General features: G+C 45.7%; 2 long non-coding RNA genes across 7 annotated transcripts in view; one reads left to right on the top strand and one right to left on the bottom strand.

Moving 5' to 3' along the window:
- Positions 1 to 17,920, top strand: part of LOC309805742 — a 33,871-nt gene extending 15,951 nt beyond the window's left edge. For all 3 annotated transcript variants that reach the window (XR_014294294.1, XR_014294295.1, XR_014294296.1), the window contains 3 exons: positions 4,996 to 5,121; positions 13,215 to 13,596; positions 14,834 to 17,920. This is a non-coding gene — a long non-coding RNA (uncharacterized lncRNA). The remainder of the gene's footprint in view (positions 1 to 4,995; positions 5,122 to 13,214; positions 13,597 to 14,833) is intronic.
- The window catches only part of LOC309805744, a 43,359-nt gene continuing 24,080 nt past the window's right edge, over positions 3,583 to 22,861 (bottom strand). For 2 of the 4 annotated variants that reach the window (XR_014294297.1, XR_014294300.1), the window contains one exon: positions 13,596 to 13,727. This is a non-coding gene — a long non-coding RNA (uncharacterized lncRNA). Of the gene's footprint in view, positions 4,441 to 7,207; positions 7,692 to 13,595; positions 13,728 to 22,861 lie in introns of those variants that run through there. The other 2 variants (XR_014294298.1, XR_014294299.1) reach the window with 2 other exon arrangements.

The following is a 22,861-nucleotide window of genomic DNA, read 5'->3' as shown; positions in this document are numbered from 1 at the left end:
GGTTATGGTGTATAATTCTTCTATATTATTGGATTCAGTTTGTTAATATTTTTTAAAAATATTTATTTATTTTGACTGCACTGGGTCTTAGTTGTGGCTTGTGGGATCTTCCTTTAGACATGCGGGCTTCTCAGTTGCGGCGTGCAAACTCTTAGTTGCGGCATGTGGGATCTATTTCCCCAACCAGGGATCAAACCTGGGCCCCCCCATGGAGTCTTACTCACTGGACTACCAGGGAAGTCCCCAGTTTGTTAATATTTTGTCTGGGATTTTTACATCACTGTTTATGAGAGAGACTGGTCTATAGTTTCCTTGTCATGTCTGTGTCTGGTTTTGTTATTAGGGAAATGCTTACCTCATAGAATGAGTTAGTGCACATTCCCTCTGCTTCTGTCCTCTGAAACTAATTGCAGAGAATTAATTTCTTCCTTAAATGTTTGGTAGAATTCACCAGTGAACCCATCTGGATCTGGTGTTTTCTGTTTTAGAAGGTTAGTAATTATATTATTTTTTATTTTACTTTTTTATTGAAGTATAGTTGATTTACAATAGTGTGTTAGTTTCAGGTGTACAGCATAGCGATTCAGTTTTATACACACACACGCCCACATACATATCTTTTTCAGATTCTTTACTCTTACAGGTTATTACAGAATATTGAGTATAGTTCCCTGTGCTATACAGTAGGTCCTTGTGGGTTATCTATTTTATACATAGTAGTGGGTATATGTTAATCCCAACTTCCTAATATAGCCCTCTGTCCACGCCCCTTTCCCCTTTGGTAACCATAAGTTTGTTTCCTATGTCTGTGAGTCTCATTCTATTTTGGAAATAAGTTCATTTGTATATTTTATTTTCTTTTACTTATTTATTGTTGTAGATTCTACACATAAGCGATATATGATATTTGTCTTTGGTTTACTTAGTATGACTATCTCTAGGTCCATCCATGTTGCTGCAAATGGCTTATTTCATTCCTTTTTATGGCTAAGTAATATTCCATTGTATGTGTAGCACATGTTCTTGATCCACTCATCTGTTGATAGAAATTTAGGTTGCTTCCATGTCTTGGCTGTTGTAAATAGTGCTGCTGTGAACATTGGGATGTATGTATCTATTTGAATTACAGTTTTGTCCAGATATATGCCCAGTAGTGGGATTGCTGGATCATATGGTAATTCTGTTTTTAGTTTTTTACGGACCCTCCATACTGTTTTCCATAGTGGCTGCACCAATTTACATTGCCACCAACAGTGTAGCAAGGTTCCTGGAAGGTTACTGATTGTTCATTCAGTTTCTTTCATAGATATAGGACTATTCAGATTATCTGTTTCTTCTTGTGTTGAGTTCTTGCAGGCTGTGTCTTTCAAGGAATAGGGCCGTTCCATCAAGGTTATTAAACTTGTGGGTATAGTTATTCATAGTATTCCATTATTACCCTTTCAACATCCATAAGAGGTGTAATGATATCCCCTAGTTCTTTGCTGATAATAATAATTTCTGTCTTCTCTAATTTTTTCCTAGTTAGCGTATGATTTTATTGATCTTTTCAGAGAGCCAGCTTTTGGTTCAGTTGATGTTCTCTACCAATTTCCTGTTTTAAATTTTATTGACTTCTCCAAATTTTAGTATTTTTTTCTTCTGATTACTTTAGATTTAATTTGCCCTTTTTCTAGTTTCTTAAGGTAGAGATTTCGATTTTTGATTTTTGATCTTGCTTCTTTTTAAATATATCCTTTCAGCGCTTTCTCTCTCTAAGCATTGCTTTCACTGCATCCCTCACATTTTTAAAAACCTTATTTATTTTACTTTTGGCTGCATTGGGTCTTCGTTGCTTCTTGCGGGCTTTCTCTAGTTGCGGCGAGCAGTGGCTGCTCTTTGTTGCGGTGCACGGGCTTCTTATTGCAGTGGCTTCTCTTGTAGCAGAGCACGGGCTCCAGGCATGTGGGCTTCAGTAGTTGTGCCTCACGGGCTCTAGAGCTCAGGCTCAGTAGTTGTGGTGCACAGGCTTTGTTGCCCTGCGGCATCCGGGATCCTAGGTCCTTGACCAGGGATCAAACCTGTGTCCGCTGCTTTGGAAGGAAGATTCTTAACTACTGCACCACCAGGGAAGTCCCCCATCTTATATCTATGTCCATGTATCCACACATCCAGAACCTTCCAAGCTTTTGTACAGATCTCCCATTCTAGCTGGTGTCTCTTCTTCCTGTCTCTTCTGCCTGAAAGACTTCCTTTCCCTTTTCTGGTAGTGCCGGTTTGCTGGGGATGGATTCTTTCAGCATTTGTGTGTCTGACTCAGTTTCCATAGTGTAGAAAGGTGCTTCCTCTTAGTATAGACATTTTCTGTGACATACAATTTTGCTCTGAGCATTTTCAATATGTTACTGCAGTGTATTTGCACTGGCATTATTTCCAGTGAGAACTCATGTGTCAACCTTATGTTTGTTCATCTGTGTATTATGTGTTGTTTTTCTCTGGGTGCTTGAAGATATTCTCTTCATCTCTGGTTTTTGTTTTGTTTTGCCTCACTGCCTGGCTTGTGGGATCTTAGTTCCCTGACCAGGGATGGAACCCAGGCCCTGGGCAGTGAAAGCATGGGGTCCTAACCACTGTACAGCTGGGGAATTCCCTCATCTCTGGTTTTGAGAAATACAGTTATGACAAGGCTTGGTGTAGATTTGTTTCCCGTGCTTGGTGATAGTCAACCTTCTTAGATCTGGGCTTTATATTTTTCATTCCCTTGGAAAAATTCTAAGCAATAATTTTGATTATTATAGCTAGAAGATTTTCTTCTAGCTTCCTTCTCTCATTTGGGAATCCAACTACATGTTTAAAGGTAGGGGTCCTTTCACAGCTCACAGATGCTCTCTACATTTTCTGATACTTTATTGCAGAGTTCACATCTTTGCAGTGACCCATCCTTATGTTCACATCTCTTTTTTCTATAATATTTTATCTGCTTTTAATGCCATGTAGTGTGTGTGTATATATATATATATATTTTTTTTAATTTATTTTATTTAGTTATTTTTGGCTGCATTGGGTCTTTGTTGCTGCACACGGGCTTTGTCTTGTTGTGGCGAGTGGGGGCTACTCTTCGTTGCGGTGCACGGGCTTTTCATTGTGGTGGCTTCTCTTGTTGCAGAGCACAGGCTCTAGGCGTGTGGGCTCAGTAGTTGTGGCGCACGGGCTTAGTTGCTCCGCGGCATGTGGGATCTTTCCGGACCAGGGCTCGAACCCGGTCTCCTGCATTGGCAGGTGGATTCTTAACCACTGTACCACTAGGGAAGCCCCTCCATTCAGTGTATTTTTCATCTAAGGTGTTGTAGTTTCCGTGTCCTGAAGTTTGATTTGGGTCTTTTAAAATAATATCTCCATTCCTCTATATAAGGTTTTTGTCATATAGAACAGGGGTCCCCAACTCCCAGGCCTGTTAGGAACCAGGCCGCACAACAGGAGGTGAGTGGTGGGCAAGCAAGCGAAGCGTCATCTGTCCGTCCCCATTGCTCACACTGCCGCCTGAACCATCCCCACTCCCACCATCCGTGGAAAAATTGTCTTCCACAAAACCAGTCCCTGGTGCCAAAAAGGTTGGGGATCACTGATATAGAAGACAATTATAAAAGTTCCTTCTCTAATGTTAACATGGTGTCACTGCTGGGGTGTTTCAATAGATTGATTTCTCTCATCATCATGAGTCTTGCATTTCAACATTTTCAAAATTTTTATTTATTTTTTGGCCACACCTCGAGGCACATGAGATCGTAGTTCCCCGATCAGGGATGCAAACCATGCCCCCTGCAGTAGAAGTGCGGAGTCTTAACCACTGGACCGCCAGGGAAGTCCCTACGTTTCAGCTTTTTCGAATGCCTTACGTCTGATCAGATGGCACACATTATGAACTTTACCTTGATGGGTGTTTGGTATTTTCATATTCCTGTCAATATTTGATGGTCCTGAATTCACAGAATCCTGTTGTTTACTTCTTTTGGGCCTTGGGTTCCGTGTCAAGAGCTTTGCACTTCTCCCTCACAGTTAATTTGCACAAAACTTCACACTTAAGTCCAAACTAAAAATTCTCCAAAATAATATTCCGATTGGAAAAATAGGCCTGTGTTTTTTTATTTTTTAATTTATTATTTTTATTTTATTTATTTTTGGCTGCGTTGAGTCTTTGTTGTTGTGCGCAGGCTTTGTCTAGTTGTGGTGAGCGGGGGCTACTTTTCGTTGCGGTGCGTGGTAGGCCTAGTGTTCTCTTAATGGCCTAGTGTTCTTCCAGAAAGATGGCCAGTGAAGATTACTGGTGGCTGTTCTGATTTCCCTCTGGGTTTCTGACAGTTTGGAAGGTGCATTAAAAAGAATACCACCTCCCCAGCCCTTCAGTGTTTTCCCATTGTTAACCACATCTGTAGATCTGATGCTTGTCTCATGTGCTGAGAGCTGTGTTGGGCAAGGAAAAGGGAGATAAAACAGTTGTTGTCATTTGAAATGGGTGATCTTGATGCAGACATGGTTCATTTCTAGAGCATGTCTGTCATTTCTTCATAGTACACACGGGGACGAAATAAACCAGGAATGGTCACAGTCTAACTGCTGGGGAAATAAGTTCAAGATGTCAGAGGTGCTTGGGGAATTCCCTGGCAGTCCAGTGCTTAAGACTCCATGCTTCCACTTTAGGGGGCGTGGGTTCAATCTGTGGTCAGGGAACTAGGATCTTGCATGCTGCTGTGGCTTGGCAAAAAAAGAAAAAAAAAAAAAAGATGTCACAGGTGCTGTTAGATCTACGGGATGTGATGAGATCAGTGAACAAGAGGACTCTGGATAGAGTGGAAAGGTCCAACTCCTAAGGCTTAGGTTTGAAGCTGGGGGACGACAGAGCCTTGGGTGAACATAGTATGACTGAGTCCAGTTCCCCTGGGCTGTGAGCTGCACCAGCCTTCCTGCTCGCACTGGAGGACGTGGGTTTGTTGCTCTAAAATATGTGTTCTGTTTCAGGACTCAGTGGTCTTTGAGGATGTGGCTGTGGACTCCACCTGGGCAGAGTGGGCTTTGCTAAGTCCTGTTCAGAGGAACTCTACAGAGGTGTGATGCTTCAAACCTTCAGGAACTTGGCCTCAGCAGGTAGGGGTGGCATCATTCCTTCACTTGTCCTTTTAGAGAACAACTTATCTTACTCTGTTGACCTTGTTCCAAGATTTGGGCTGAGAAACGGGCACACGTTAGCAAACACACAGACGTGGTCACAGGCCTCATGGAGTCTTGAGACTAATGAACAGCTTTACTTTGAAAACAAAGATCTTCTTAAACATCTTTTAAGATGTTTTAAGCTGACTTTTTAAAAAATACTTATTTGGCTGCACTGGGTCTTAGTTGCAGCACGCGGGATCTTCATTGCCACGTGCGAGATCTTCCTTGCAGCGTGCGGTTATCTAGTTCCCCCACCGGGGATCTAACCCAGGCCCCCCCTGCATTGGGAGCATGGAGCCTTAACCCCTGGACCACCAGGGAAGTCCCTAAGCTGACTTTTTATTTCTCTCTGGAGGCTCCTTAAACTGATAAGCGAGCATAGTTTTCAAATGTTGGGTTGGGGCACCCTTATCTGAGGAATCCTATGCTTAAAACGCACTGCAGCATCAAAAACATAAACAGTCACAAATATTGGGAAATGTGTAGTTATAATAATCGTAAAAAACTCAGTCCTTTCATCATTAATGATTATGAATTTTTTAAAATATTATTTATTTATTTATTTTTGCCTGCGTTGGATCTTCGTTGCGGTGCACGGGCTTCTCAGCGCAGTGGCTTCTCTTGCTGCTGAGCATGGGCTCTAGGCGCGCGGGCTTCAGTAGTTGTGGCTCGCGGGCTCAGTTGTGGCTCACGGGCTGTCGAGCGCAGGCTCGGTAGTTGTGGCGCATGGGCTCAGTTGCTCCGTGCCATGTGGGATCTTCCCAGACCAGGGCTGGAACCTGTGTCCCCTGCATTAGCAGGCAGATGCTTAACCCCTACGCCACCAGGGAAGCCCGATTATGAATGTACATCATCCATATGTGGAACAACAGTGATGTAGGTGATCAGTGGGGAGAAACCAAAGCGAGACTACAGTCTTGCTGTGAAACAAAGACACCCTCCTGGAGTCAAATCCTACAAATGTACCGAGTGCGGGGGCGGGGAGGGCTTCAGTGGAAACCCAAGTCTAGACCCCCGCCTTCAGTGTGAGGCTAGACGGGTCTCATATCTAAGCGTTGATGTGAGATCTGACGCTGTAGACAAAACCTGTCCATGTCAGGAATGTGGGATGGCCTTTCCTTTTCTCTCCTCTTCAGAAACATGTCTCCCTGGTAAATGCCACGAGAGGAATGTGGCAGAACTCTATCGTCACTCATCTTTTCAGACATGGGAGTGGTCACAAGCGAGCAGAAAACCTATGAAGGGAAAGAACACGGCAAGGTTCTTATTTATTGCTCTGCCCTTAGATGACCCGTGACTACTCATAATGGAATAAAGTCTTGGGAATATAAGGAATGTGGGAAAGGCTTTCGTCGTCATTACATGACATAAAAGCCCTCACCGTGTTAAGTGTGAGATGTGGGAGAATCTTTATTCATTCCTCACACCCAGCAGCACAATTATGGTTGAATAACATCTGCTTACTGACTGCAGTGAGTCTGCGAGGAACCATGTGTTAGCTCAGGAGGATGGTGGGAGAGACCTTATCAGGAGATCTCGCCTCGTGTTCGCCAGGTTTGTGCAAGGAGTAAGGGGGCAGGATTTGTGGATTGGATGTACTCATGGGGTCGCGTATGGAAAGAATGTTAGTAATTCTTACCTACAGAGCTGGAAAAATGGAGTGGAGCTCACTCGTAATTGGGGAAAGTGGAAAAAGTTCCTCCAGATATTGATACAATAGGTTTGAGTGCTGAGCTGATCTTATTTCTGGTTTGGACAATACTTTTGTGTTTTTAGACATGACTATACAGTGGCCTTATGGGTGTTCTCCATCCCCATCAGAGCAATGGTGTGGTTTTATGCTCCACGGATTGTTTAACAGAACCTGTCCACTGTTCCGTGAGTGCCAGCAGTATGTGCCAGGTCAACTGTTGGGCTGTCAGGCAGCTGTCTTTTGTCAGCCCCTTCTCTTGTCCACAAGCAGATGAACCACAAGCAGATGAAGTCCAGCTTCAAGACCCTACTGTATGGTACCCAGAACTTTATTACAGACTTTGTAATCTGGATGTTTTCCAGAGAATGTCTGTACTTGGAATAGGATTCGTCTCGCCTGCCTTTTTTTTTTTTTTTTGATGCAAAATGATCAGATGAATCCTCTGATGCGACAATGGCTGTGCAGTTGCATTTATTTTTAAAATATATTTATGTGGCTGCACTGGGTCTTAGTTGCAGCACACGGGATCTTTAGTTGCGGCATGGGGGCTGTTAGTTGTCACATGCGGGATCTAGTTCCCTGACCAGGGATCGAACCCAGGCCCCCTGCATTGGGAGCATGGAGTCTTAACCATTGGACCACCAGGGAAGTCCCTGCAGTGGCATTTAAACCTCTAAAGAGAGTAGGGCAACTGTAACACAGAAATTTACTAGAAATAAAAATGTTTCTTCCCCGAAGACAGGGTCCTAGGTTACCAAGCAGTGGAAATATCCCCAAGTCTAGATGGTCTTTTGCAAAGATCTGCATGGCTCTGTAAAAAAAAAATCGAGATGAAGTTCACAAAACCTACAGCTAACCATTTAATGATATACAATTTGGCCCGTTCACTGTGCTGTGCAACCCCCATCTCTAATGTGAAAGCCTCTTCCTCACACCAGCACACCCTGTACCCTTTAGGCTGTGGCTCCCGATTCCCCCTGTAGCCTTCCCGGCAAGCGGTCCTCTACTTCCTGCCTGTATGGATTTGCCCATTCTGGTGACTTCATATACAGGCAGTCACACGGGGACTTCCCTGGTGGTCCAGTGGTTAAGACTCTCCCTGCAGGGGGTGCAGGTTGGACCCCTGGTTGGGGAACCAAGATCCCGCATGCCAGGCTGCATGGCCACCCCCCCACCAAAAAAAAACCAGTCACACAATATGTGATCATTTGGGTCTAGTGTCTACTCAGCATAATGTTTTTGTGCAGCATGTGTCAGTACCTCTTTCCTTTTTATGGCAGAGTGTGACTGCATTGTGTGTGTGTACACCACAGTTGGCCTATCCATTTGTATGTTGATAGATATTGGGGTTGTTTCCACCTTTTGGTTGTGGAAGAAAACCCCTGCTGCTCTGAGCATCCGTGTACAAGCTTTTTTTTTTTTTGCGGTACGCGGGCCTCTCACTGTTGTGGCCTCTCCCATTGCGGAGCACAGGCTCTGGACACGCAGGCTCAGCGGACATGGCTCACGGGCCCAGCCGCTCCGCGGCATGTGGGATATTCCCGGACCAGGGCACGAACCCATGTCCCCTGCATTGGCAGGCGGACTCTCAACCACTGCGCCACCAGGGAGGCATATTTTAATTGGGACCTGGAAGCCTCACAAATGAGGAAATAATAAAATGGCTTCATTGTAAGAAACAAACCGAAAATGATTAGAAACGGTGGTGGCTGAATTAGAGAAAGCCTCAACCTCCGTCTCCAGCTTCTTTATGTTCTCTTCTTTCTGAATTGCCCTGCTCTGCCCTTACTGCTCTCCCTCCTCCAACACCAAAAGAAAAATATATTGAATGCGAGGTAGAAAATGAAAGCAACACCAAGTGTAAGGAGAAGCCCATGAGCAGAGGGGAACCTGCTCTATCTACAGCCCTTGGACTAGGATAAAACTTAGGAACTTGACTAAGTATTTTCCAGCTCCCTTACAGAGACCCTTTAGCTTTTGCTAAGGAATTTGATCTTACAGTAAGAACTTACGACCCTGGATATTCAGAGTTGTACCAGCTCGTACACTGTCTAGTCTCTGAAAGTAAAGCAAAAGAATGGCTCTAAGAATGGCTCTAAGACATAAATTGGAAAGCACCAATGGAGGATTTCCATAAGTGTGAGGCTACAGATTGCCAGAAATGTAGAGAAGTTGCCCACAAGTTATATCAGGCTATTCCAAAAATCTTCCCACAGAAAACAGACTGGGCATGGGACTTCCCTGGCAGTCCAGTGGTTAAGACTCCACGCTCCCAATGCAGGGGGCCCGGGTTCGACTCCTGGTCAGGGAACTAGATCCCACGTGCCGCAACTGAAAAATCCTGCATGCCACAATGAAGACCCAACGCAGCCAAATAAATAAATAAAAAACAAGTATTTTTTAGAAATAAAAGAGAGAAGAAAACAGACTGGGCAAAGGTCCATCAGTGTAAATAGAGGCCAGGAGAAACTATTTGATTATTTGAAAGATTTGAAAAAACAGTCAAACAACACTCTGGCATGGATCCAGAGAGTTTTGTAAACCATCAGAATGATTCAGTATTACATTCTATTTTTCTCAAAGGATTAGATGAAAAATTGGTATGCCTGGTTAAGAGACATGAACTTGATTGGGCTACTATGCATACTAATGCCCTTGTCACTACTGCTGATAAGCTTTCTAAAACCTTATGGAAAGGAGAGAAGGAAAAAGCTGCCAAGATTATGACTGCGCAGCTACAGCAGTTTGGCCGCCCTCCAAAACTCACCTGCCCAAATTCCAGCCAGGCTTGAAAGGATCACACCTGCTTGTATTGCAAATAACATGTACATTTTAAAAGGGAGTGCCACAAATTCAAGCGAGACTTGGAACAAGGTAAAATTAAAAAGGAAGAGGGGGTGCTCTGAGGATTACGAGAGGGTATTTTCCCCTCCTCCTCACAAATACCTTAGGGGAGACTGAAATAACTATCAGGAAACTTCTAAGGCCCTGTGGACACAGGGGCTCCATTCTCTGTCCTTAATCCGACCCTTATTCACTGCCCTCTCGCTCGGGGTCAACAATCGATTCTAATGATAGGGGTTTCAAACTTTCCTGTGTAGGTTTTAAAATCAGAACCAATAATTGTTCAGCTAGGAACTGTCACAGAAAGACATGTATTCCTTTTGGTGAAATGTGCTCCAATTAATCTGATTGGATGAGACCTTTTAGAGGCATATAATGCCCCTATTGCCTTTTCACCAATAGGTGAAATGATTTTAGATTTAGAAGCTGTAGATGCTGAGAACATAATTACTGAAAAGTGAATGGTTATGAAAATCAAAATTCAGACAAATCAAGAGGAAATTAATGATTTGCTGTTACAGGACAGCTGCATGTAAATCAATGGAGATAGAACACACCCTTACACCATGCACAAAAATAACTTCACGATGGCTTAAAGAGTTAAACATAAGACATGAAACTCCTAGAAGAGAGCATAGGCAAAACATTCTCTGATATAAACTGTACCAATGTTCCCTTAAGTCAGTCTCCCAAGGCAATAGAAACGAAAACAAAAATAAACAAATGGGACCTCATTAAACTTACAAGCTTTTGCACAGCAAAGGAAACCATAAACAAACAAACAAAAAAACTAAAAGACAACCTACGGAATAGGAGAAAATATCTGCAAATGATGTGACTGACTGACAAGGGCTTAATTTCCAAAATATATTGGGTGGGCCAAAAAGTTTGGGTTTTTCCACAATATCTTATTGGCCAACCCAATACGAACAGCTCATTACAACTCAACAACAAAAAAACAACCCAGTCGAAAAATGGGCAGAAGACCGTAATAGACGTTTCTCCAAAGAAGACACAAATGGCCAATAGGCATGAGAAAAGATGCTCGACATCACTAGTTATTAGAAAAGTGCAAATCAAAACTACAATGAGGTAATCACCTCACACCAGTCAGAATGGCCATCATTAAAAAGTCTACAAATAACAAATGCTGGAGAGGGTGTGGAGAAAAGGGAACTCTTACACTGTTGGTGGGAATGTAAGTTGGTGCAGACAGTATGGAGAACAGTATGGAGATTTCCTCAGAAAATAAAAATAGAGTTACCATATGATCCAGCAATCCCAGTCCCGGGCATATATCCAGACAAAATTATAATTCAAAAAGATACATGCACCCCAATGTTCATAGTAGCACTATTCACAACAGCCAAGACATGGAAACAACCTAAATGTCCACGGACAGAGGAATGGATAAAGAAGATGTGGTACATATATACAATGGAATATTAGCCATAAAAAAGAACGAAATAATGCCATTTGCAGCAACATGGATGCAACTAGCGACTATCATACTAAGTGGAGTAAGTCAGAGAGAGAAAGACAAATACCCTATCACTTAAGTGTGGAAATTAAATATGGCACAAATGAACGTATCTACAAAACAGAAACAGACTCACAGACATAGGGGAACAGACTTGTGGTTGCCAAGCGGTGCAGGGAGAAGGGAGAGGGATGGGAATTCAGGGTTGGTAGGCGCAAACTATTACATTTAGAATGGATAAACGACAAGCTTCTACTGTAGAGTGCAGGGAACCATATCCAATCTCCTGGGATAAACCATAATGGAAAAGAATATTTTAAAAAGACTGTACGCATAAAACTGAGTCACTTTGCTGTACAGCAGAGACTGGCACCACACTGTAAATCAACTATGCTTCAGTAAAAAAGTGATTTGCTATTACAAGTGCCTAAGGAATTACGGTCATCTTCCTCAGATATTGGGAAAATTTAAATGGCTACTCCTATTAAAGTAACTACGGATAATTCCAAGCCTCTACCTAATATCTGACAATAGCCATGCAGACCGGAGGCATTAAAAGGAATGAGACCTATTATTCAGGATTAAGAAAAGACGTATAATTCCTTGCACCAGTCCCTGCGATACTCCCAGTTTACCAGTAAGAAACCAGATGGAAAGGCCTGGAGGTCGGTTCAGGACCTGAGGGCTCTAAGTACTCTTGTGATTCCCCGCCACCCTGTCGTCCCCAATCCTCCCACACTGCTCTCAGCCATCCCATCAGACACCTGTTATTTCCCAGTAGTTGACCTACGGAGCGCATTCTTGAGGATTCCAGTAGAAAAAGAAAGTCAATACCTCTTCACCTTTACATGGGAAGATCGCCAATCTACTTGGACAGTTATGCCACAAGGCTATACTGAAAGCCCTACTTATTTTTCTCAAATACTTAAAGCCTGTTTGGCTGATGTACACTTTCCTAATGACTGCTCTGATTCAGTACGTAGATAATTTGCTCTGTGTTCTAGAACTGGACAGGATTGCCAAGAGACACTGTCCACTTGCTGCAACAATTAGTGTCAAAGAGGCATAAAGTGTCCAAAGACAAACTACAGTTCTGCTCACCAACTGTGCAATAATTAGGTCATTTAATATCTAAGGAAGGATTGTTGATTGATTCTGAAAGGATTAAGGGAATCCTAGCTTTCTCACTCCCCCAGACAAAGAAACAGCAGAGAGGATTTCTAGGTCTAACTGGGTATTGCAGGAATTGGGTACCGACTTTCTCCCTCGTGGCCTAATAACCTCTATGCATTACTCAAGTTTCATCAGCCAGAGGGACTTCCCTGGCGGTCCGGTGCTTAAGACTCTACTGCAGGGGGCACGGGTTTGATCCCTAGTTGGGGAACTAAGATCCCACATGCTGCAGGGCATGGCCAAAACAATTAATTAATTTAAAAATACTTAAAAAAAAAAAACAACCTGATCAGCCAGACCCAACTGAATGGATGAACAGAAGGAGAGAAAGCTATAAATGCCCTGGAATCTGCACTAGCCCAGGCTCCAGCTGTGGGCCATCCTAACTATAAACTACCATTTTCCCTCTTTGTGGCTGAAGACAGAGGACACGCCCTGGGTGTATTCACTCAGAGGCACTGTGACCACAGGGTGTTATAGTCGCCCTTTAGATTTGGTGGCAGAAGGGCTCCCACCCTGTATGGGAGCTATTTCGGCGACTGCCCTCTTTATGCAAAGCTACTGAAGAACTTGTCATGGGGTCTCCTCTGGCTATCTGTGTTTGAATCTCTCTTAAGTTCCCATCATACTCAGCACTATTCTGTGAGTTGCTTGGCCTCTTAGGAAGTATTGTTAACTCTCATCACCCAGTATTACTTTCGCTTGCTGGTGTAACGGTCTTAACCCTGCAACTTTGTTTCCAGCATCTCAAGATGACTGCATTATACTATCTTCTAACTCTGAGGACTGACGTGCAAGAAGTTCCCATTGATAATTCTGATTTAATTTGGTTTACAGGTGGATCCTGCTTAAAAGGACATGATTGAGCTGGGTTTGCAATAACTTCAACAGAAATAAGTGAAAGTTCTTATTTACCAGACACCAAATCAGCCCAACAAGCTGAACTGATTGCATGACTAGGGCTTGTCAGTTAGCCAAAGGTCAAATAAACAATGTCTATACTGACAGCTGCTATGCCTTTGGAGTGGCTCGTGATTTTAAAATGCTGTGGAAACAGGATTTCTCACCTCTTCTGGTCAGCCTGTAAAGAATGGACAGCTCATCTCAACACTATTAGACTCCACTCAATTTCCCAGACAGCTCACGATCATGAAGATACCTGGGCATTCCAAATCTGACTCAACAGAGGCCAAAGGACGTGGACCGGCTGATGCTGCAGGTAAACAAGCTGCCTGAAGTCTTGTCCCTGCCCAGTTTCAAGGATCTCCTCTGCTTGATCATAACTCTGACGAAACTTAAGAAATTTCTTTTGCAGGCTCAGGAACTGGCTTCAGAAAATGAAGAGCAGGGCTGGAAGAAAAAAAAGGGGGGCTATTTGGATCCCATCTCACAAATACGGAGTATCTGCGTGCGGTTGTTTAGGGGTGGCTGGTCATTACTGGGTGTTTTGGGTTTTTTTAATTTAGTTATTTTTCGTTGCCTTTACTCCAGCCAGGGCATTCCCTGGCCCACGGGCACCCGAGAAAATGGTATTATAGGGAAAACAATGTATCTGGAAACCTTCTCCCACTAAAGCTCATAAGATTTATGACCTATGTTCTGTCTGTCCTAAATATAATCCTGGTAAACCCCTTCATGGCTCGCAAGGCCACTTCCCCCTCCCTGAGGAACCCTTGTAGGTTTGGGCAACTGGACTTCATCCACGTGCCTTCCTCTGAAGGCTATAAATGCATCCTGGTCGTGGTCTGCATGCTTTCACACTGGGTGGAGGCATTTCCTTGCAGAAGGCCAGTAGCCTTAGCAGTAGGCAAATTACTATTGGAAAAAAAATAATTCCACTTTGGGGAATTCCTTCTGATTTGCATAGTGACCAGGGAACCCATTTTACTGGACAGATTATTAACTCCACTGGTCAGATTCGGCCGCTAATGCAACATTTTCACTGCACCTATGACCTCAATCCTCAGTGGTAGTAGAAAGGACCAAGAGCACTATTAAAACACAAGTGGCTAAATTTTCAGAGGCTTTTCATCTTCCATGGCCAAAAGCTCTTCCCTTGGTAACTCCTCAACCTTAGTTCTACCCGCTTTGGTAAACATCAGTTGTCTCTCTTTGAAATAATTACTGGGCAGCGACCTATGCCTTTAGATGAAGGTACCTATGAACCAGCACTGCTTAAAGGTCACATTCTACATTACTGTTAGGGACTCATCAAAGTGCTTAAAGAAAATGAAAAATTAGTAACTGATTCCTTCCACAGTGAGCTCCTGGGAGACGAAGACCTTATTAAGGGTCACGGGTTACAGCCTGGAGATGTCGTCTATTGGAAAAGACGTCAAAAAAAAGGACTCCTTACAACCACATTGGAAAGGACCATACCAGCTACTCTTAACAAATCCCTGTGGGGCAAAACTTAAAGGACTAATCTCTCTCTCTCTTTTTTTTTTTTTTTGCAGTACGCGGGCCTCTCACTGTTGCGGCCTCTCCCGTTGCGGAGCACAGGCTCCGGACGCGCAGGCTCAGCGGCCATGGCTCACGGGCCCAGCTGCTCTGTGGCATGTGGGATCCCCCCGGACCGGGACACGAACCCATGTCCCCTGCATCAGCAGGCGGACTCTCAACCACTGCGCCACCAGGGAAGCCCAAGGACTAATCTCTTGGCGTCACATCTCTCACCTCAAAAGGGCCTCCCCTGCTGAATGGACTGCAACTCCTATTTCTGACACCCCACTTCCACTAAGAGAGGCTCCATCAAACCAGGATGAGAAGAACACGACAACAGTGGTAGACAGCTAACCCAAGAGTCCAGACCAGACCTGTAAGAAACTGCCTCTCTCCATCAAAATGTCTTCCTCTCTATCAAAATTGAAAGTTATGGGACTTCCCTGGCGGTCCAGTGATTAAGACACCCCGCTTTCCCTGCAGGAGGCATGGGTTCCATCCCTGATCAGGGAACTAAGATCCTGCATGCCGCACGGTACAGCCAAAAAATAGAAAAATTGAAAGTTATTGTTCTATTTCTAGCTATGTTCTTAGGCCAATGTTTAGGGTGGAAAGAAAACTCTTTAGTAAAACTATCACAAAGTATACGTACTGGGGGAGGTTAACTGATTGTTGGATTTGTCATCAGATTGCTCCGTCAGTACGAGGCCGATTAAACCCCTTGTAATTCCCGTCACTGACTTTTCAGATGTTCCTAATGTTATACCACTTACTCAGACACACCTCCCTCTGGCCTAAGTTTTAAGTTTTCAGGTTCAAATTCTCCAAAACACTAATATGTCCGTCCCTTGACTGACACTATCTTCGTTTCTTAGAGACGGCACACAACTCACCCCCGGCCCCCCTCACTCTATCCCTTACTGTTTTTTGGCTGTGCCGCACGGCATGCGGGATCTTAGTTCCCCGACCAGGGATCAGACCTGAGCCCCCTGCAGTGGAAGCGCGGAGTCGTAACCACTGGACCGCTGGGGAAGTCCCCATGTCCTGTACTTAATTAACAGATGTCTTAGAGAAAAATACGAGTCACGTATGCCAGCAACTCCCCCACCTCCAATATCATACCGATAGCTTTTGGAAAGTCTGCAGAAGAAATGGCCCACGGTTTAAATACTGTGTTAAGGGAACTTCCAGTTAACGAAGCCATCAACAAAAGCGCTCTAGGTGGAGTCACTTGTGCTCCCCCAGGTTTTGTCTTCATATATGGTATTGGAACTGACCCACCTTCCCAAGGGTATTCACATACATGTCTGAAGAGCTGGCAAGTAGAAGGTTTATTTGATCGGGACGTTATGTTACCCCATTGTCTATCCAGAAAGAGACAGATGGGACCTCCTTTTTCTCCCCATTACAGAGTCAGGAGATCCATGCGAGGAGGATACCAAAGAAACCTGGTGGCAAAGTCTTTTTGGAATCTTGGTTCCTAGCGCAGGAGTATATGTAAACAGGGGTACGCTTAGAAACCTATCAGCCACCATTAGTCAAATGGTTGAAGAAACTGCAAAAAGCACTGCAGCACAGCAGAAATCCTTTGATTCCTCAGCCCAAGTTGTGTTAGATAACAGAATTGCCTTAGATCTCCTACTGCCCAAACAAGGAGGCGTTTTGTGCTATTGGTCACACGGGTTACACTTATGTTAACACCTCCAGAGAGGTTGAGACACACCCGGAAAAAATTTTCCGAAGAGCAAAATGGTTACAAGATGTAAGAAAGTGATCCTTTAAGTCAGTGGTCCCCAATCTTTTTGGCACCAGGAACCAGTTTCATGGAAGACAGTTTTTCCATGGACCGGGGCGGGGGCAGGCAGGTATGGTTCAGGCAGTGACGTGAGTGATGGGGAGCAGGAGATGAAGCTTCGCTCGCCTGCCTGCCGCTCACCTCCTGCTGAGCGGCCCGATTCCTAACAGGCCGAGGACTGGTAGTGGTCCGCGTGCCAAGGGTTGGGGACCCCTGCTTTAAGTGACCTTTTTAGTCAGCTACCCTCAGGACTAGGCAACGTTTTCCGCTTTGCTTTACAGACAATTGTTATTTTCATTATATGCACTACCATCCATTTCCCTTCCTGGCTATCAAATTACTCATAACATGTATCACTGCTTGTTCTAAGCAAAAGCACACATACAATGATTGTACAACAAACTGAGATGACTGATCAAATGTATAATCTATAAAACTTGCCTTCATCAATATATTTCTATGATTACTGCATTAAATTACTTTGGTAAAATATATAATGATGCTTAAACAAGTTGAAACTGCTGATCATTTCTATAGTTCTGTATAAGGTAATGGACATACACAATGCACATAAAGTACAATTGGCCTAAGTCCTATAGGACACCTTAGAATTGGCTACCAGTCCTTGCCAAGCATCCTACTAGTGCATTCCCCCTGCAAAAGGCAAAAAAAAGGACCGGGCTCTCAAGACCCAGCATGGAGGGACATGATGAATTGGAGGCAGGTAAGCAACCACCTCGGGACCAAATAGTTGATCATCTAATGCTTTCTATCAAAAGATTTATGATCAAAAGGGGGAAGATGATGAGGGAAATCATAAATATTCTGTGGCAGGACAATCAACTAAGAAAGAAAACAAAAAAACAAATGACATGCTCCCTTTGTGGCAAGCTTTTCCCAGTGTTCAATGTGCATATCTATATGATACATTAACCGGACCTCCTCAAAGCAGCAGGATGAAATCAGTCTTTGAGAAAAAGATGACCCTTTTCTTTAGACGCCTGCATTTCAATATTGTAATTCTATGACTAATATATTTCTTTTTCATCTCATACAAGGGTACATGGGGGTCGCACTGACCAAAGGCTTGTCTGTACATGCAATATTAAGGGGAAAAAAACCCAACTTGTTGACTGAACTATGTACACAGTGCTGATCTGTCAATATGAGACATAATTTGTCTCAAAAATGTATAAAACTGCATCTCTGACTCCTGATCAATGGAGCAGTTTTCAGACTTTCTGAGAATGTTTCCTGGGTTATAATCCTCAGTTTGACTTGAATAAAATTCTTTTCTTTTTTCTTAGCTTGACTGTTATTTGATTTTTCGTCAGCAGGCCTCACTACTGAAATGGAAATTACACCTTCAGGAAAGGGCTATACTTGATGTCAAGGGCCTTTCCAGAATACAGGAGGATGTGGCTTCCCCCATGCTCAGCCCCTTGCCCTCTGACATGAAGATACAGTTAGTGTCGGCCTAACAGCTGTGAAGCCCCTTGGGACCAACTGTCTGACATGGGAAGGGAGCTGGTGTTCTCCACTGTACACAAGGCCGCCTGCTGGAAAGCTGTGCTGTGCTTTCCTGCTAGTGGCATATCCCCCGTCTAGGAGGGCTTGCCTGGCAGAGTTGATGGTGGTGTGCCTGGTTCTACCACTGGCCCTCAGGCTCCCAAGGACACAGATTTTCACTGACTCCCGAGCAGTAGCCAGTGGGCTCACAGTCTGGTCTGGACAATGGCCTCCTTGGGGCACCTCCACTTGGAAAGAGATGGCAACACACACGCCGATTATGGATACTTGTGGCTCTGCCTACACATGCCAACACCACAAGGAGATACTCACCTGTTCCAGAGCCCAACGTAAGCCACCTCTCACAGTATGACACAGGTCCAGACACAGCTACTCCTCCAGAGATGCATACCTGCTAACACTGGGTCCACAGGGAAGTGGCAGTGCTCACTGGTGTGGTATACAGGCCCCTTGCCTTGGCTCCAGCCTAAGTGGTGGTAGATAGTTGCCCCCTCTGCTCTCAAACAAAACTCTGGAAGCCCCCCAGGTAAGCACGTGCATACACCCCGGGCTGACAGACCCTACTTCCGGTGAGAAATTGATTTTATCAGGCCACTGCCGCCCTCTGCTAGAGGTAGTGGGTATTCAACCACTGTCATTGATTCCTCCCCTGGACTTCTGCCACTCCCTCCAGAAATGCTGTAATCTCCTTCTTGACCAGGTATGTGCCCAACCCTTACGGCCCACCAGGCATCATGGATTCAGATCAAGGTACCCATTTCACCTCCCAGTCTGTTCGGTCATGGGCTCTGGCACATGGACTCTTGTAAAATTTCCAACTAACTTAGCAGCCCCAAGTGGCTAAACTTAAAGAGAGATACCATGGTCTACTCAAAGGCAGGCCCCCCCAAGCTTTTAAACAAAGGTGGTCCCCAAAATGGACAAAAAAACATTACCACAAGCTCTAACACTGCCTGACCCCCAGCCCTCAGATCTCCACACCCCACCATACACGCACCAGCTGCCAGTCTTCTCCACGGACGACTCTCTGTGAGCACGTAAAGGGAACCCTCAGCCCTCTGACGTCAGGCGTCGTTCACATCTGCTCAGCAGACGAATGCTCCCCTTGCCCACCATCTCACCATCTTCCACGCACCTAATCAGGTCAATCAAGGGCTGGTTGTGCAACGTGATATAGAGAGAAAGCCCCCAAGGAGACAAGCCTCTACCCAACGGCTTAGAGATCATGATTATACAGATTTTATTGGCCCACATGATGGCCCAGGACTAGCCGCAAATCTTAAGGCCACTGGCTTCACCTCACTTTCTGAACAGCTGGTTTGTTAAACCATATTCATCAAAGGTTTTGCAGGAGATTGAAGTTATAGCTGCAGGGCCCACTAGTGCAACGCACGTGGATCTCAGAGAAAAGACAACGAGGCTCCCCACCTAGTGGATGCTGGTGTCGTTAGGAAATGAAATCCACGGGGGAAACCCGGGATCCAGTGTCACTATCAGCAGAAGTGGGCCAGGTCCCTACCCGACTTTAGACCAAGAGACAAACAGCCTCTTGCCCCAAAGCAGCTAAACACAGTATCCACACTTCTCAACTCAAAGGAGGCCCCAGCAAGCCAGCTGCACATCTGAGTCTCCTTGGTTGTGGCTCTTAATGTGTACAGCCTGGATAGCAGGGTTGCTCGTGGACCCCTGGAGCCTAGTGCTGCCCCAGGAGCTGTGCAGGAACACATCAGCCAAGTGCATGACTAGGTCACGGGACGGCTGAGTGCCAGTGCAGGCAGGCCCTGTGAGAAGAGCTTCAGCTGGCACACGACTGGGTGTGGATTCTAACCAGAGCTCACCTCTCTCCACGTTACATGGTGCCAGTAGAAACGATGCTGAAACAAGTATCTCCCTCCTTTTACAAAACCTCAAGTTATATACCCCAGGCAAAACGGCCTTCCCAGTGTTAACCGAATCAGACCCAGATGGCTGGCAGTTTGGGGCTGTCATGATCCTACCGTGGTTTCATAGGGTGAACTCTGGATCCTGAAGCTGTAGGCCACAATGTGTGCCTACAATTAGCCCACCAGTGTGTCCGGAATCTGTGTGCGTCATGGATGGGATCCCCACAAGGCTCGGTCTTGGACACGGCACGCCCTTCCCAAGATGCACCCCTACTGCTCTGATGGAGCTTACTGATCCGCTCAACCACCAGCAGAGCCTGTGCTTGTAGTTGTGCCCTGCCCAGGCCTCCAGCAGATCTGCTCGGAACTTAACACCTCTTAGCCACTCTGCCCTTCACGGGTCTCCACCTGGGAAGGCCACCCCAAGCACACCAATGTCTCGGTGGGTGACGTCTCAACCCAAGAGAATTACGAGGGAAATCGTGCTCCCCGAGCTCGTGGGACAGTGGGACCTTCCCCTCCCAGACTGCCTTCACATCAGCAGGGAAGAGACTGGTGATGGTCAACCTGAAGGTCAAGCTGCACCACTGCCTCCAGGTGATGGACGCTGAGGGCCCTCTAGAAGACTGTTCTCGTGAAATCGCTAATTCCTTGCTGCACTCACAATACTTACTAGGCACTACTGTATAGAAAATAGGTAACTGATAAGAACCTGCTGTACAGCACAGGGAACTCCACTTTGCTGTACAGTAGAAACTAACACAACATTGTAAAACAACTCTACCCCAGTAAGAAAAAAAAGCAAAAAACAAACAAACAAAAAACAAACAGTAGGTCCCCTGCCAACTGCATGGCACCAGTAACGTCATTTGGCCTTCATGACAAGTCAAGCCGTGTACTCTAACCCCCATCAGCCACGGGGGGCACCTCCTCCCAACGGTCCTACCTTGACCTACCTAGAGCCTCTGATCAGGGGCCTCTTGCCGCCGTGTGTGCTGGCTGATGCGCTGATGACAGCGTTTGCTCCCCACCCGATGTGCCCACAACAGATCCGACTCCCACATTATTCCCACCACCACCTTCCGTACTCAAAGCTGCTGCCCTCCTTTGTACCCACAGCGAAGGCACTAGCTGCTCCCCGACATACGCCAGAATCCCCTCCAACACAACGACCAAGTAGGCCACACCTGCCAGGACAAATGTATTTGTGCAATCCTCTGACAGCAGCCTCGGCCTTACAAGCAAAACAACGCTGTCTCTGTCTCTACGCGGGCCAGACCTACATCCCCAGGTCACTAACCTGCAGTGCCTCACAGTGATCAGCTGTGTGCTAATTCCCTCCAAAATACCTTGAGCCTCAGTCAGGCTAAACAAAACCCGTAATCAGGACCCCATACGGGGCACCCTGAGGGTAAGCATCAGGATAACCAGAATAACTAACCACCCACACCTCGTGGTGGTACTTTCTTTTCTTTTTTTTTTTTTGCAGTACGCGGGCCTCTCACTGTTGTGGCCTCTCCCGTGGCGGAGCACAGGCTCCAGACGCGCAGGCTCAGTGACCATGGCTCACGGGCCCAGCCGCTCCATGGCATGTGGGATGTTCCCAGACCGGGGCACCAACCCACATCCCCTGCATTGGCAGGCGGGCTCTCAACCACTGCGCCACGAGGGAACCCCGTGGTGGTACTTTCTAAAGGCTACTAACTGTATGCAGGCACAAAGACTGCCCCTCACCCTGTACACTCACTGCCCCCAAATGACAGCTAACACCTCATTCAGATTCTGCTTTGGACCTGCCCCGAGCAGTCAGGAGCAAGCCCGCTGGACCCTGCCCAGTCTGCAGCATATCCACAGAGATAACCCCTATGGTTACAATACTGTTACTTTTAAGATCCCGGCACCCTTCACTCTTCTGACACTTCTCCACTAGAGCTGTCCTGCTCACATACAGAAAGGGCCATTCCTGTCCCTGTCCTGTTGGGACTGGCCATCACCAGTGGGCTGGGGGGCATAGGAATAACATCAAATATTAAAAGCCACCCAGCAGGGAATTCCCTGGTGGTGCAGTGGTTAAAAATCCACCTGCCAATACAGGGGACAGGGGTTCGAGCCCTGGTCCGAGAAGATCCCACATGCCGTGGAGCAACTAAGGCCGTGTGCCACAACGACTGAGCCTGAGTGCCAAACTACTGAAGCCCACGCGTCTAGAGCCCGTGCTCCTCAACAAGAAGCCACAACAATGAGAAGCCCGCGCACCACAACAAAGAGTAGGCCCGTCTCGCTGCAACTACAAAGAGCCCGCGCGCAGCAACGAAGCCCCAACGCAGCCAAAATAAATTAATTAAAAGAAAAAAAGCCACCCGGCGATGACCAACGACCCTAAACAACCACATGCAGACGCCGCACCGTGCTCAGAGTCTGATGCAGCAACAGCATGACTCACAAGCACAAACACTGATGATTAACCAAGTGAGCCTCTTCCTTGCAGGGCACCTCTTGCTGTAGGAACCCTAACTACTCAAGGCAGCATAGGCCAACCAACCTCCAGAAGACGTCTTAAGACATACAGGTCATGCAGAATGGAACTAAAGTATTTCAACTCCACACTCCTGAGGTCCCTGATTTGTTCCCGTGGGTCTTGCCATCCACTGGAGGAGCAGTGGCTGAGAAAAGGGTTTCAAACTCTATGGAGTCTTCGTCACAGGCTTCATCACTGTTGCCCTGGTTAAATGTGTGCTACAGTGGCCTCAGTATCTATGTCCTTGGACATATCTGCTACTCAGAGGATTGCTATTTCTCATTCCGAGGCATCACAGGATGGATCATCGAGGGTT

Source organism: Mesoplodon mirus (genome assembly GCF_964341445.2).
Source record: "Mesoplodon mirus genome assembly, chromosome: 5".
Taxonomy (NCBI): Eukaryota; Metazoa; Chordata; class Mammalia; order Artiodactyla; family Ziphiidae; genus Mesoplodon; species Mesoplodon mirus.
The sequence above is the reverse complement of the archived record's forward strand: the minus strand, read 5'-3'. Positions and strand labels throughout refer to the sequence as shown.